The sequence below is a fragment of the Schistocerca gregaria genome, chromosome 9, assembly GCF_023897955.1.
Source record: "Schistocerca gregaria isolate iqSchGreg1 chromosome 9, iqSchGreg1.2, whole genome shotgun sequence".
Taxonomy (NCBI): Eukaryota; Metazoa; Arthropoda; class Insecta; order Orthoptera; family Acrididae; genus Schistocerca; species Schistocerca gregaria.
This window is the reverse complement of record NC_064928.1, coordinates 118242119-118260112: the sequence shown is the minus strand read 5'-3', so window position 1 is coordinate 118260112 and position 17994 is coordinate 118242119.

The following is a 17994-nucleotide window of genomic DNA, read 5'->3' as shown; positions in this document are numbered from 1 at the left end:
TTCCTGCTGCACAGCCGCTGGCATGACTCAGAGGACAATGTGCTCTCCTACAATGTAAGCTTCCATGGCCGGTATTGTCTTCACTTAAAACTTCCGGGCTGATAGGCCATGGTCGAAGCATAAAACTTTTTAAGTTCTCCATCAGGCTACAGACCATTAAGTCTAGATAGCTTAATGGTCTGTCGCTTCATTGATATTTTCCATGGTATACTACGTCTACAAATGCTTCTGAAACTCCTAAATCTGAATGGTTACCTACAACTATCACCATAGTCATTCACCTCGAAAGACTGAACACATACTAACATTAAAATCAAAATGACACATTAAATAAATTGGGACCTCTAATAACTTATTTGTTGTTTGTGTGTTCCAGTAATTTTAGTCGTAACTGCTTGCAAGATCGTGTATACAGTGAAGTATGGTCGACGACATGTCTGTTGGCTTTGCAAAGGTCTGCTAACTAGCGAAAATTTTGATTCTTCTGTTTCTGTAAGTAAAAAATTTTGGAGGTTGTAGAGGTAGTTGCTGGCAGCCTGTAAATTCTTTTTTGGAGATGTAATATTGTCTTATATAAATAAAGATATTTAATTAAAAGGATTGCACTGATCTCAACAAAAGCCAAAGACCTCTGCTGGATGCTAGGAAATACGATCATACACCACACTCCTGGATCTATAGGACTTCACAAAATTGTTCTGTCGTGCTTTCGCTTTTTCCCCAGATTGCTACTGTGAGAACCTGGAAAGCAGTGGAATGTCTATCAGCTACACACCATCCAGATTTTTAGGTCTTCTACGTGCCTCTGCGCAGGATGCCAGCATATAGAATCACTCTCTGTAGAACTGAAGGACTTTCTGACAAATATTCCAAAGTGGTTCTGATGTCTCCTGTGCCCCTGTGCTCAGCTCCATCACGTAAGAACTACCCTTCACATTGCTGAAGTTGAAAGATTTTCTAGCCAATATACTGAGTTGTTTTTGCTTACTGCTGCACAGCTCCTGGGAGGACCTTGAGGACAATGACCTTACCACCAGCCTGTATACCACCTAGATGATCGGTCTCCTGCATGCCCCTGCTGGGCCACAGCACTGCTGACCAGTAACGTCTGCCTGGCCAACATCCTTAGGTCATAGGGAGTACCTGGAGGGAAGTACACTGCCCACCATACTACATATAATCAAGTTGAAAATGCATTTTTTTTTTCTGCCTGTTCATGACCTCAGCACATAGGACCACCCTCCAGACTGCTGAAACTGAAGGTGCTCTACGTGAACATCGCGAGGGTGTTTCTGCACAGTAGAGATGCTGAATGACATTGAGGGACAAGACCAAGTCCTCCTGTTTTATATCCCACATTTTCCCCACTTTCTCCCACACAGCTGCTGAGAGGACCTGGAGAACAAGCTCCCCACGACCAACACACCACCCAGCTGATCAGTGTTTCTTTGTGGTTGCACTATATCCCAGCACATGGGATCTTCCTCCACGCTTTTGGAGCCAGTAGGTCTAATATCCTGACGTTTCCTCACTTCGTTCTACATAGCAGGTGTTTATAATAAACGTACAGCTACTCATGGAGGGTCCAGTGTGGGCTACGGTTATCTTATGGCAGCGAAACGTGGTAGATATACTAACGCGTTAATACAGAACCAATTTACGCTGGATAACAAATTATTTCCGATTATGGGTACCAGATGCAAATATGGCGAAGTACACTGTTTGTATAGCGTCAGGGCGTGTCATTTGACGTGCCATAACGTGAGCGAACAGTACAGATATAGAAAAGAGAGACTGTGTACTGTAAGTGAAAGTGTGTTATGTGAATGGCAGTAATTACAATACTGCATTGAGAGAGTATTGCCGAATGAAAGGACTGAGGAAAGGTCCGATGTCATTAAAAAGTTAAAGATGATAATACTGAAATTCGAAAACATGGGTGTGTTTTGTGTGGCACTTGGAAGAGAAAGGCTCCCTATCCAGGTGGAGGACATTGATGAGGTTGCTGTTACTGTAATTGAGCATGCAACAAGCGCTGTGGGAAGTGCTAGTGTTCGCGTAGTGTCACGAGAATTATCTACCCCATGGTCAACAATATGGAAGCTTTTGCGATCTTTTTCACATTGGTACCTGTGCAAGATACAGATGGTGCAGCCACTGAAACCTCATGATCTGTAGCAATGTTTTCAATTTGCTGTTCAGTTTTTGGCATGGATCAAAGTTAATGACTTGTAGCCAGACAATGTTCTATGGAGTTGTCTCGCACATCTTACACTATAGGGTACAGCGAATACAAGTAGCCAATCACTGTATTACGCTTATTGTGCTAAAGCCGATGTTAATGTAGAGTGATGAATGTTATTTTTCCTTGGCGCATTGTAATTCCGTACATGTTTGTGCCTTTTGAAGTGCCGTTTATGGTTTACAAGAAACTCCATAAGGAAATATATATAGTGCAACGCAGTAGTCAGACTGCACAACTCCTTACAAAGATGTCAACAAAATTGTGATGGGTGATCACCGCATGTCACTCTTACAGCACGTTTTTTAGTAATGAACACTTTCTTTCTTAAAGATTAGGTACTCCAGGACATGCTTTCACATGACCATATAAAACATATGTCAGCTTACTGATTTGTCTCTCTCGAACATTTGCAGCAATTGTGGCTCAACTAACTTGTTTTAGCCATTCCCATATGTGCTTTTTGAAGTTAAAATTCTCATCAACGATATCACTTATGAATTTGTATCCATCCAATTAATTATTTCCTTACCATAAGTTACTCTTATTATTTGTGTAGCACCCACAGATGTGCAGAAATGAATATGTTCTGACTTTTTAAAACTGAAGGTGAAACCAGTCAATGGTACTTTTAGTAACAATTTTTTACCATTTATTTGGTTTCTGTATGTATGCTCTGGTTGATTCCAATGTTATCCACAAAAACAACTAACTCTGCATTTTGTGTAATAGATGGGAGATTCTTTACATATGGGAGGAGCAATAGTACACCTCAAACTTAGTATCTAGTCAGATTAATTTCCCTAGAAGACATTGACTGACTTACTAAGCATGAGTCTTTGCTTTAATTTGACTAAATATGATATTATCAATTGGTTGACTGTACAATAGTCCTATAAACCTTAAATCTCTTTAGGAGAATGCTGTGAGTCACACTGTCAAATTCCGTAGATAGGTCGCAGAAAAAAAATCCGACGCTGTTTCATTATTTGATACCCGTACTACGAATTGCTTGCAGTGGATTACCCATTTACTATCATCATATGCTTTCTGTATCTTTCGATCTTCTGCCTGCGACGTTGGCATATATATCTGAACTATTTGTGTCGGCGTTTATAGCTGTTATCAAGAGAATCAAAAGTTGACCAACATCGACAACAATAGATGCTGACGTCGTAAGCACAGAATGACGATAAAGCGAAAGTGTATGAGGATACTGAACGGGTAATTCAGTACGTGAAGGGAAATGAAAAGCCAATAGTCATGGAGGATTGGAATGCAATTGGGGAGGGAGAAGAACGAAAGATTATGAGAGAAAGAATCAGTGAACAAAGAAATGGGGTATGGACGTACTAAGGAATGAAAAAATATGCTTAGAGTGCACTGTCGATCTAGACACTGCAATACTGAATAGATCAGTAGGCAAATTAGTTGAAGAGGAATTGGCATCTCTGAAAAGTTTGATCAGAGAAGTAGGAAAGAAAATCACTTGGACAAAGAAGATAACTGTGAAGAAATCATGGGTAACAGCAGAAATAACTCAGTTGTTAGATGAAAAAACAGAAAAATGTTCACAGAAATTCAGGTATACTGAAATACAAGTCACTTAGGAATGAAATGAACTGCTGGGAAACTAAGGCGAAATGGCTGCATGAGAAATGTTAATAAATTGAAAAAGAAATTATTGTAAGAAGGACTGTCTCAGCATATAGAAAAGTCAAAACAACCTTCTCTAAAATTTAAAGGAAGGATGGTAATATTAAGAGTGCAATGGGAATTCCACCGTTAAATGCAGATGAGAGAGTGGATTTGGAGGAAGATTGCACTGAATGCCTCTGCAAACGATAACGTTTGAAAAAATGACAACTAATACCTAAATCACAGTTGGTTCTGCTCCTCCAGTGAGAGACATTTAGTTACATTTGTATGAAACTGGGAAACAAGAGGATCAAAGAAACAGATATGTAACGGGAAGATGCTGGAACAATTTTCAGCGTTCTCATGTAAACAAACATCTGTTCTTATAAGACGAGAAATGAAGAGATTCTGTGCAATACTGATGAGGCCAGGAGTATGATGAAAACATTACATTTCAAATGGGACAGGTGATAGAAAATGTAATCAGACATAAGAGAATGTAAAACGTTGAAACTGTAGCTGAACAAAAAGACTACAATACTGAATTAGATGCATTTCTGAGATGAAGATCTTGACACAGAAAAGGAAATCACAGTGGGTCACATCATACTGGTCATAATTTTTCACAACTGCCCCTCTTCCTCCAAATAAAAAACTGAAACTAGCAGTGCTGAGCTGCATACAAATGCAGACTGTAATCCCCCTTTGTGTTTGCAGATATTAGAAGTTCAGTCACATTTAAATCATTTCTGTAACCATATTCAGGGCTTACAGGTTTTGAATACAGACTCCATTTAAACCTGTGTTATTGAACAGATCCACAATAAATTCATAAAGCTGAAACTTAGTATAGTTTACTAAATTGGCCAGATAAGACTATTCAAGATAGAGTGGACTGTTTTCTTCCTGACCAAGCTGCTCAGGTGGAAACAGTTCAAGAAATCACCTAATCCATTTTTGTCAATATCTCAAAACATCAACAGCCTTGCCAGTTGAATCAAGTTGTGAAATTATGGATCCCTTATGGTTAACAACTCAGTAACAGAAGTGTGTCAAAATGGGTAACTTAAACTTACTACTAATTTCTGGTGTGGCTAAACGTTCATTAGCATTGATACATTAGCTCTGAACAATTCACATTATCTCTCTCCCTAACCGCCAAATCATATATGTAATAAATTTCTATTCTAATTCCCTGAATACTACTTCTCATAAATTTATGATTTATGATTTACTTTAATTCTGCATTTATTATTTTTTCACGTTCATAAACGTCCATTTATGAAATTGAAAATATATCGATATTTATAATTATCTATTATTAGTTGTAACAAGTCCATATAAAGACCAAAATGAATTCAACAGAATTTTGTTCCCTTACAACATAACAATATTAATAATTTTTCCCTTTTAGTTCTCAATTATTTGGTGTATTTCCAACAAACAAATCAAAATTTGATTACTTTAATTCTGCATTTATTATTTTTTCACGTTCATAAACGTCCATTTATGAAATTGAAAATATATCGATATTTATAATTATCTATTATTAGTTGTAACAAGTCCATATAAAGACCAAAATGAATTCAACAGAATTTTGTTCCCTTACAACATAACAATATTAATAATTTTTCCCTTTTAGTTCTCAATTATTTGGTGTATTTCCAACAAACAAATCAAAAAATATTTTTTTATTATTTCTTTTATAATAAAAAATATATTATCAGAAATATCTGCATTAAATATACCATACACAATTTTTTTGATACATTTGTTAACTAATCAGTCATAAAATGCTAATAAAATGTTTAAATTTTAGTTCTATAGCAAAATTTCCTGTAACAAAATTTGATGAAACATTTATTATTTATTTTTTATTTGTTTTAGTTACTTCAGCTCCAGTTCGTTTGTTTTCCATTGCTAAATTATGTCTTTTTTCTTCAAATTCACTACCATTTTGCTTTTCTTTATTTAATATTGTGTCTGATACTGTACCAGCTAGTGTACTAGCAGCAGCTAAATAATGCTAAATATCCACCCCCACATGTTTTAATTCCAGAGTCTATTTTAATTTTTTTATGATGTTCAACATTTTTTCAGAATTGGAATACCTAATGTTATAAGTAAATGTCCAACAGTTTTCATCTCAGTTTTTCTCTTTCGCAGCAGTTGAAAAATTATCATTACTATGATGAAGAATGAGATAAACATATTACTGAATATAAATAACATTACGAAATTTTGATTAAAATCTTATCAAAAAGTTTTATTTAATCTAATTTAAATATTTCAATTTCGCTTAAAAATTATTAAAAGCATTGAATAGAATATAATTAAAGAATTCATTGACTCCCAACCATTATCACTGAGGACCATTTTTAACTTTTGTTTCCCATACACTATTCCTCTTCTACTGTTACTGCTAATTTTTCGCAAAATTAAGCATCTTCCACATCCATTCTTTCTTTTGCAGTTAACTGAAGTTCTTTGCCTGGTTCATAACCTTTATCTAAATCTTTATTATTACTGTATGAAATTTCATGTTTTTTACAAGCTTCATCTGTTGGATTTGTTTCTTTACCATTTCCTGGACCACAATAATTATAAAAAGGAAGTTCCATTTCGAAAGGTAATTTATTAATTTTATACTTTATATTAATTTAATACTTTTACATATTTTCCTGATTTACAAAGTGTGTGAAGTAAATTGCTCAAAAACTAATTAAATAAGGATTATCATTTGTATTATTAATAATAGAACCATTAAATTTGTTTGTTACATTTTTGTCATTCCAGCTGTACCAATATAATAATTTTTTCCACCTAAGTCTTCTCCATGATTTCAAGATTTTAAACATGGCTGAAACAGCAACTGTTGAAATTATTCATGGTAAATGATGACAGCCAAAACAAATGCAGGATAAAGATTTATTTCTCCATGAATTGTTGGTAAAATATTGATTAATTAATGAACATCATTCATCCAGATATGTCAGATTGGTGTTTCTGTAAATTTTTAATATAATCTTAGGCAATTATTTCATCTAAACCTCATGCAGATTTACAACAGGTTGTAATTTATTTAAAAAAATGAACATCAATGGTTTCCTTAATAAAGTATTTGTATTTATAGCCCATATATGATTTTATTTTATTTGAATTATTATTGTAATATCATTACGTAAAATGTCCACATAACATGATAAATCAAAAAAATCCAATTTTTAATTCATGGCATCCACAGCTGTCTTTTTCTAGTTTAAGGATTTAGTAACTCATTAGTTCATTGACAATTATCACCAACTATTAATTTATCGCCATCAAACTTTATGGGTAATTTAGCAACAAATTTGAATGTACTGTCAGGTCATAATCCACAAACTGTAACTTCACTATAGTTGATACATTCTTGCATACTTTCACTTTTATTTTTTATGTTGGATTCTTGTGCTTTTGACTTTTTTATTTTTGATCTGTTCTTTATAATTGTTCAATAAAATGTATTTTTGATTCACTTTCAGGGTAATCCCTATCACATATTCAATGTTGTTAGTATATCGTTAAACTGTTTTAAATAATGGTGTCATTGTTAGTGGTAATTAACTATTTGTTTTTAACTTCTCTATTATATTTTATATAATGATCTATAATGTTTTTTCATTTTTAAGTACCTCTCACAGTTGTTCTTCTATCTTTCGATTTTTCTTTTTTTTAAGAACCTCTATGTCATATTTTTTGAACATTTTATTAGGGATAAAAATTAATTCATTAGTTAATGATTTACCTGTAACATTTCTTTGTTGATGATTATGTTGTCAAGAAACTTCAACTTTTTGTTTAATGATTATGTTGTTAAAATAATTTCAACATTATTTTGTTTATATTGTTAAAACATTGTTTAACGATTGTGTTGTTAAAAATGTTTAATGTCTTTGGTTTTGTTTATGTTGTCAAAAGGATTGTTTATTGTTGAGAAGGTCTTTTTTTATTTGTTTATGTTGTTTCAAAAGTTCTTTAATGTTTATTTAGTTAGAAAAATCTTTAATTTTTGTTTGTTTATGCTGTTCAAAAATTTTTCAGTCAATATTTGTAATTTCTTTTATTAGTTTTTATAATCATATCTATTGTAATAAATCTTAATATATCATTACTGCAACATTTAGTTTACATTTGCTTAGAATCATTAAATTTTAAATCGCCACCAGCAAATATATGACATTTATGTTTTCATTCATATCACCTTAAACAAATTATCTCTAACTGTTTTGGTATTTTAAGTATATTTTCGCTGAATAAAAAGATCTACTTCTTTATGTCTTTCTAGTAAAATATTCCTTAACTGTATTCTGATCTTCAGCAGTAAAATCATGAAATATGATAGAGATATGGCAGCAAGAGAAGGGAAGAAAACCAATGTGCACTCCTTGTGCATACCGGGGGGAGTCATTCCAGATGTGGAAAGGGTCCTTCCGGATGCCATGAATGGTACAGGGTGCACCCATCTGCAGGTGGTCGCTCATGTTGGCACACCAATGATGTGTGTCGCTATGGATTGGAGGAAATCCTCGCTGGCTTCCGGCGGCTGTCTGATTTGGTGAAGACTACTAGTCTCTCGCTAGTGGGATGAAAGCAGAGCTCACCATCTGCACCATCGTTGACAGGACTGACTGTGGACCTTTGGAACAGAGCCGAGTGGAGGGTCTGAATCAGAGGCTGAAACGGTTCTGCGACTGTGTGGGCTGCAGATTCCTCGACTTGCGCCATAGGGTGGTGGGGTTTCGGGTTCTGCTGGATAGGACAGGAGTCCACTACACGCAGCAAGCGTCTACACGGGCAGTAGGGTTTGTGTGACGTGGACTGGGCGGTTTTTTAGGTTAGACGGCCTCGGGCAAGTACAGAAAGGGCAACAGCCTCAAAGGGTGCGGGGCAAAGTCAGGACATGTGGGGACCAAGCTGCAACTCTCGAAGCTGCATTGGTAAAGTACCGGAACTTCAAGCGCTGATAGAAAGCACCGAAGATGAAATCGTTATAGGTACAGGAAGCTGGCTGAAGCCAGGGATAACTTAAGCCGAAATTTTTACAAAGGCACAGACGGTGTTTAGAATGGATGGATTGCATGCAACCGGTGGTGGCGTGTTTGTCGCTGTTAGTAGTAGTTTATCCTGTAGTGTAGTAGAAGTGGATAGTTCCTATGAAATATCACACTCAACAACCGAGCTAGGTTAATAGTTGCCTCCTTTTACCGACCTCCCGACTCAGCAGCATCAGTGGCAGAACAACTGAGAGAAAATTTGGAATACATTTCACACAAATTTTCTCAGCATATTATAGTCTTAGGTGGAGATTTCAATTTGCCAGATATAGACTGGGGCACTCAGATGTTTAGGTCGGATGGTAGGAACACAGCATCGAGTGACATTATACTAAGTGCACTATCCGAAAATTACCTTGAGCAATTAAACAGAGAACCGACTCGTGGAGATAACATCTTGGTCCTACTGATAACAAACAGACTCGAACTTTCCGACTCTGTAAGTACAGAACAGGGAATCAGTGATCATAAGGCCGTTACAGCATCTCTGAATATGGAAGTTAATAGGAATATAAAAAAGGAAGGAAGGTTTATCTGTTTAGCGAGAGTAATAGAAGGCAGATTTCAGGCTACCTAACAGATCAAAACGAAAATTTCTGTTCCAACACTGGCAATGTTGAGTGTTTATAGAAAAAGTACAATGCAATTGTAAAATGCGTTTTTTGACAGGTACGTACCGAGTAAAACTGTGAAGGACGGGAAAAATCCACCGTGGTACACCAACAAAGTTAGGAAACTACTGCGAAAGCAAAGAGAGCTTCACTCCAAGTTTAAACGCACCCAAAACCTCTCAGACAAACAAAACCTAAACGATGTCAAAGTTGGCGTAAGGATGGCTATGTTTGAAGCGTTCAGTGAATTCGGAAGTAAGATTCAAAGGTACCGACAAGACAGAAAATCCTAGGAAGTTCTGGTCTTACGAGAAATCAGTAAGTGGCTCGAAACAGCATATCCAGACACTCTGGGATGATGATGGCATTGAAACAGAGGATGACACGTGTAAAGCTGAAATACTAAACACCTTTTTCCAAAGCTGTTTCACAGAGGAAGACAGGACTGCAGTTCCTTCTCTAAATCCTCGCACAAACGAAAAAATGGCTGATATCGAAATAAGTGTCCAAGGAATAGAAAAGCAACTAGAATCACTCAACAGAGGAAAGTCCACTGGACCTGACGGGATACCAGTTCGTTTCACACAGAGTATGCGAATGAACTTGCCCCCCCCCTTCTAACAGCCGTGTACCGCAAGTCTCTAGAGGAATGGAAGTTTCCAAATGATTGTAAAAGAGCACAGGTAGACCCAGACTTCAAGAAGGGTCGTCGAGCAAATGTGCAAAACTATAGACCTATATCTCTGACGTCGATCTGTTGTGGAATTTTAGAACATGTTTTTTGCTCGAGTATCATGTCGTTTTTGGAAACCCAGAATCTACTCTGTAGGAATCAACATGGATTCCAGAAAAAGCGATCGTGTGAGACAAAACTCGCTTTATTTGTTCATGAGACCCAGAAAATATTAGATACAGGCTCCCAGGTTGATGCTATTTTCCTTTACTTCTGGAAGGTGTTCGATACAGTTCCACACTGTCGCCTGATATACAAAGTAAGAGCCTACGGAATATCAGACCAGCTGTGTGGCTGGATTGAAGAAGTTTTAGCAAACAGAACACAGCATGTTCTTATCAATGGAGAGACGTCTACAGACGTTGAAGTAACCTCTGGCGTGCCACAGGGGAATGTTATGGGACCATTTCTTTTCACAATATATATATAAATGACCTAGTATATACTGTCGGAAGTTCCATGCAGCTTTTCGCGGATGATGCTGTAGTATACAGAGAAGTTGAATCATTAGAAAATTGTAGCAAAATGCAGGAATATCTGCAGCGGCTGGGCACTTGTTGCAGGGAGTGGCAACTGACTCTTAACATAGACAAATGTAATGTATAGCGAATACATAGAAAGAAGGACCCTTTATTGTATGATTACATGATAGTGGAACGCACTCTGGCAGCAATTACTTCTGTAAAATATCAGGGAGTAGGCGTGCATAACGATTTGAAGTGGAATGATCGTATAAAATAAATTGTTGGTAACAGGTTGAGATTCATTGGGAGAGTTCTTAGAAAATGTAGTCCATCAACAAAGGAGGTGGCTTACAAAACACTGGTTTGACCTATACTTGAGTGTTGCTCAACAGTGTGAGATCTGTACCACATCGGGTTGACGGAGGAGATATAGAAGATCCAAAGAAGAGCGGTGCATTTCGTCACAGGGTTATTTGGTAACTGTGATAGCCTTATGGAGATGTTTAGCAAACTGAAGTGGCAGACTCTGCAAGAGAGGCGCTCTGCATCACGGTGTAGCTTGCTCGCCAGGTTTCGAGACGGTGCATTTTTGGATGAGGTATCGAATGTATTGCTTCCCCCTACTTATACCTCCCGAGCAGATCACGAATGTAAAATGAGAGAGATCCGAGTGCGCACGGAGGCTTTGAGACAGTCGTTCTTTCCACAAACCATACGCGACTGGAACAGAAAATGGAGGTAATGACAGTGGCACATAAAATGTCCTCCGCCACACACCGTTGGATAGCTTGCTGACTATCAATGTAGATGTAGATGTAGAACTATCTTCAGGTTTATTCATAGTGGGTTATACAAAAATATATTAAAATATAAATTCAAACTTAACAAAAAAACAAATAGTAAAGATTTATAATTAAACTGTTGATACATATGGAACATAGTATCAAAAACCAGAGGTGAGTGGTTTTTGTTATTATACTAAATATATATATATATGGTGCCTGTACAGAACCAGTTATGTCTAGAGGCCAAAATTGAGAAAAAATGCATTGAATGTATGAAAAAGGATGTTGAAAAAATTGGTGAGTTACTCTAAAACTGAAGAAATGAAACCATTGATAAGGAAAGAACATTTTAGATATAATAAATCAAAAATTTCTCTTTTATTTGAAAAATAGTGTACAAAAAATTTGATAGTTCCACATTATGATCATTTGACTGGAAAATATAAATCTCTAATATATAATAATTGTAATCTAGAACTAATAAATCCTTGTTTTGGTACAGTTTATTTGCATTGTTTATCAAGGTATGATCCTTAATAATTTGTGAAAGATCTTTGTTATGATGAAAAGGTAGTGTAGTTATACTAAATAATTTATCCAAACATATTAGTTTGGGTCAAGCCTTTTATCCTTGATATACTTTCTTCAAATTTAAGAAAGTATCAACTGATAAATAATCAATTTTTTTGCAAAAAAATGAATTCAGTTACCAAAAAGACAGTTTATGCAGATGATGAAATGGATAATTGGGAAAAACGTAAAGAAACGAATCTGAAATTAGGGAAGAAGATGATAAATATGCCCAATTAGCTTAGGAAAAATTTTAATATCTAAAATCTTGGTGAATATCATGATTTATATTTTAAAGCCAGTATTTTATTATGAGTTGGCAATTTTGAAAACGATAGGAAAACCTTATAGAAACTTATGATTTAGATCTATCTTGATATTACAAAGCACCTTCTTTTTCTTTTGACACAATACAATTATGACGTGATTATGAAGTGATTTTTACAATTGAAAAAGCAATAAGAGGTGGTATATTCCAATGTTGCGAAGATATGTTAACGTAAATAATTTATACATGAAAAAGTTTGTAAAAATAAAATTAATCATAAGCAAGAGAGAAACTCGCAAGAGTAAAGAATTGTATAGTAACTGTTTATCATACTTACAAACAAATAGTTTATGTGGTTATGGAATGAGCTGGTGTTTAACATATGGTCGATTTAAATGGGATGAACCAAAAACTTTCGATTACAAAACAGAAGTTAAATCTCAACCACTTCTAAAAGTAGTTATACTCTTGAAGCAGATTTACAATATAAAAAAATTACAAGATGATGTATCTTTGGTCCCCAAAAATAAAAGTGTGTCAGGAACTACTGGAAAAGTCGTAAATTACTGTAGGTATCAATACAATTATTTTGTTCATTATAGAAATCTTAAATGGTATCTTTCTTTACCAATGAAAATTTAAAAAAATCATAAAGTTTCAAATTTTAAACTATCTGACTGGTATGTATGTGCAAGTAAGAATCAGTGAAAAAGTAGCCAGCCAAAGCCATTCTGGGAATTGAATAAAGTATTCCATATTTGAAGAGGTGATAATATGGGCAACAACAAGACAAAAATGTGCAATAGATGTGGGCTCTAAAATGCATTCCTTAACAACTATGAGCATTTGCTCATGCTTCGTGCTGTGAAACAGTTCTCTTCCAGTGCAACACCTCTGCTATTACGAAAAACCTGTAGAATGCAGTAATTAAATAAAAACTCATTTTTCTGTTACTGTCCATGGGTTTAGCATGTAGTCTATTAGTGCTGCTACTGTAAATTGTATTTACAGTTTGGGTAAATACAGAGCATACATTAGTTCCAATGGAACCAGTTTGTGATTTGATACGTTTGCGAAATGCCTTTTCAGAAGTGCGTAAGTCCCTAAGACTTCAGATGGTAACATGCCTTAGTATTAATGGACATCGTACTACGCACATGTCTTTATCAATGGCTCACAAATGCAGATTCAGTGTAATAGCAAGTAAATTAGATTAGAATCTCTGAAGTTTCACATGGGCAGAATAATGTTTTCTCACTTGTTAGCTGGACTCTGTAGGTCGTTTGTAACAGCATACAGCATGCAGTCAAGAGATGTATTTCACACCATGTAATAATTTTTAACACAATGTATAAGTACTAAAACTGACTCTTCAATCTAATGGCTGTTACAATCAGTTTCTCTCCTTTACAGTTGCACCTGTAAGGCATATGAACAACAATGAATGTCCGGTCTGCATCATGCACAATGTATTATAAATAACCACTGTCACATTTCAACATTCACTTTTATGGAATATGTTTGGACAAACGAGTCATTTGAGTTGCACAAAGGAAATTTTGAGTCAGAGAAATGGAATGATAATAGGGTTGAAACAAATCTTTTTTGGTAAGAACTGTTTGTGTACATGTGTTAATATTGGAAAAGTAACACAGTTTTATTAAAAAAATCAATTTCTATGAAATTAGAAATGTTTATTAACGTTACATATATATAATGTGGTCATACCAACTACATTTTTGTTATACAAATAATAAGAACTTTATTTCTGTGTTTCATGAGTCAAGTGTTACACCTTTGAAGTTACTGGATTTAATCAGGAATTTCGCTTCTTGTCAAGAAAAGTAGTTAGTTCGAAAATATAAATTACAGTTTGGGAAGTGTATTATTACTATATTTTAATCTATTTCGCTCATACACTAAGCACCACCCACTTATTGGCACCGAAGGGGAAAAACTATAAATGAAGTCCATGTATTAAGTGTACATAGTGTCTTGTAAAACATTATTACATCTTTTGTACAATGGATACTCTATGTATAATGCATTTGAACAAGATGAAAAATGTTTTATGATAACTATGCGCAGTCAGTGTATGCACATTATGTGTGAGGCACTCAAATGATAACGAGACATATGGAAAAATGTAAGCCAACTGTTTATTATTTCAAACGTAATCGCCGTAATTGTTAATACATTTATCCCACTGTGAAACAAAATGATCAATGCTTTAATTGAAAAATGTTTTCGGTTGCGTCTGGAAACATGATTTTACCCAGACATGTACCTCTTCATCCAAAGCAAACTGATAGCCACAAATATATTTCTCCAGGGCTCCTAAAATATGGAAATCACACAAGGACATATCGGGTCTATGTGGAGGATGTCTAAGGGCTTCTCAGGAATACTTTTTCAGCATACTCGTAACAATTGTGTGGACATCTGGGCATGTTCATTAACAGCTGTGGCGATTTCTTTTGAAATAATGAACAGCTTTCTTACTTTTTTCTATCTGGCTCGTTTTGATCTGACTGCTCCTTATGTAATTATTCTCCTCTGGTACAACTGCGTCGAGCGTGATTGATACTGACTGAAAAACATACTGCTGTGTACTGTATGACGCTGTCCCTATCCTTTATGAAAGCTGTTCATAAATGCCTGTACAAAATGTATAAAAGTGTTTGAATGTATCAAATGACCGAGATGTCATCAGTTTGGTGCTATTAAAATGAATCTATGTCCATTTCCATATACCACCAAACTTTTTTCATAGTACAACCATGCATACACATGCCACTCGGTAGCATTGTGTGGCAGAAGAGGTTCACGCTAATTGCATAAAACTTCTCATAGATGATGGGTCTTAAGTGAACGCAAAGGAGCAATGACGGCTGCATTCCATTGCTCTTTACAACAGAAGGTCGCCATACTGAGTGCGTGAAACTTCTCATGGATTACAGCTCTGAGCTGTCTCACAGTGCTGATGGATCGACTCCTTTACACTATACAGCACTGAGTGCTGGCAATGTCGACTGCATCTGCCTCTTGTTGAACACTGGCCCCAGCCTAGCAATACTGGATGGCGAGGGATGCACGCAGCTGCACTGTGGAGCGGCCAATGGGAACATGGAGTGTGCCGCCCTGCTGGGTCACTCATCTGTGCATGGGACTCAGACAGCTACACATACAGCACTTTGCCACACTGAACGGCAATGCGGAGGGCGCGGACGTGCAGGCTCAGACCGTAAATGGTGCACCTTTACGGGTGCCCATTTACAGGTGCAGGTCAGAGCAGGAAAGACAGCCCAGCAAGTGGTGCAGGAGGAAGAGAGCGAGTACTGTGTGACATGGCTCCTGCTGCAGATTGCTCATAATTGAAGCAAATCGGATGAATGATTTAGCTGTGACAGTTGTACATTTTCTGTCTTTGAGACTTACATATTCTGCTTATTGTCTGATAACAAGTTCATGTTAAGCGTAGTAACCGGCTACCCAGGAAGCATTATCAGAGACAGCAAAAGAAAGCAGTCAGGCGAAGCAACAGTCTTCATCTTTGTGTGCTATTTGGAACAGATATAGTGTAATTATCATGTTATATTGAGATCAGAGCGAGCACATATACACAATTGTATCAGATATAGTAAACGATATACTGTCACAACACGATATTAGTTAAGTGGAAAATTTTCCAAACACAAAAACATGAGATGACATGCATGTTGTGCATGTACATTTATACCACATGATGCAGTGCCATTACTTACAAACTTGTCTTCAGTTTCCCCTGAGGAGTAATGCTCCTTCTTGACAACAGGTATGCTACTCTAAATGCTACTGGTCAAACTTTGTAGTCACGGTTCTGTATTATTTGGGAAGACAGCAACGTCGAAGTTTAGGCATGTTGTCGTGTTATGAGAAGTAAGCCCATTTACCAAGATACACATCATGTTCATTGTATAATTAACAGCCCAACAAACTCCATCTAAAACTCATTTTAGAGTCTTCCATCTGAATAGTTTGAGCCCAAAATGTTTGAAACATTTGTATTATCAGCTTTCACCCACGACTGTCTGTAGCAAAATTAGATGCAGTTACGCTGCAGAAATTATAAAAGTGAACACAACCACCTTTGATTTTGACGAGTATGACAATTTGTACCACTGAAGTGTACGACATCATCACCCACCTCGACCACTTTAGCACCCTGCAACAGGAACCATGTCACACAGTACACGTTCCCTTCCTCCTGCACTACTTGCTGAGCTGTCTTTCCTGCTCTGACCTGCACCCCTACAGGTGCACCTTCTCGGAATAGAAGGGTGTTGACATCAGCATGACTTTTACCAGCCGCCTGGTGCAGAGAGATGTCACCATTTACGGTCTGAGCCTGCACGTCCGCGCCCTCCGCATTGCCGTTCAGTGCAGGAAAGTGCTGTATGTGTAGCTGTCTGAGTCCAGTGTACAGACGATTGACCCAGCAGCCGCCAACAGGGCAGCACACTCCATGTTCCCATTGGCTGCTCCACAGTGCAGGTGCGTGCAGCATTCGCCATCCAGTATTGCTAGACTGGCGCCAGCGTTCAACTGGAGGCAGATGCAGTCGACATTGCCAACACTCAGTGCTGTGTAGTGCAAAGGAGTCGATCCATCAGCACTCTGAGACAGCTCAGAGCTGCCTTCACTCAATATGGCGACTTTCCGCTGTAAAGTGCAATGGGATGCAGCCGTTATTACTCCTTTGCCTGCACATCAGACCCATCATCTATGAGAAGTTTTATGCAATTAGCGTGAACCTCTTCTGCCGCACAATGCTACCGAGTGGCCTTGTCACAGTTCTGCTCGTGCACACTGGTACCCAACTCGATCAACAGCCTGACACAGTCTGTTTTGCCCATAGCAACGGAAAAGTAGAGAGGCGGGTTGCCTGCATTGTCCTCTACTTGGAGACTTACACCATATCTGTCAGCAACTTGACACACTCCCCACTACCCACCACAGCTGCTGTGTGGACCAGTGCATAATCCCCGAGTCCCGTACATTAACTTCTGCACCTGCAACTACCAACAGCGCAACACATTCTGCATCGCCACCATCCACTGCAACACAGAGAGCGGTATCACCACGGCTATTAGTCGTGCACACGTCTGCGCCAGCATCTAACACTATTCTCACATACTCGAAGTGCCACTGCCTTCCACACAGATCAGAGGAGTATCCCCATTTCAGTTCTGCGCTTTGATGTCTGAACCGCTCCTGACAAGCAGTGTCATACTGTCTGCATAGCTGCTCCTCGATGCCAAGTGCAGGACTATAGAGCCGTCATCAGATTTTGCCACTACGTCTGCACCTGCTTCTAAGAGGAGTGAGATACACTCTACGCTCCCAGAAGTGACAGCCTAGTGCAGTGTGCATTGCCATACTCATCTGTTTTGTTCACATCTGTACCGATATTTATATGTGTGAAGAAAATCGCCATTACTAACTGCTGCGTCATAGTGTAGTAATGAGTCTGCAAGATGCTGCTCGAGTTCACCCTGTGTGGTAACTATTTAAAGCTTTATTTCTTGAATGCCCAATGTTACAGGCAAAC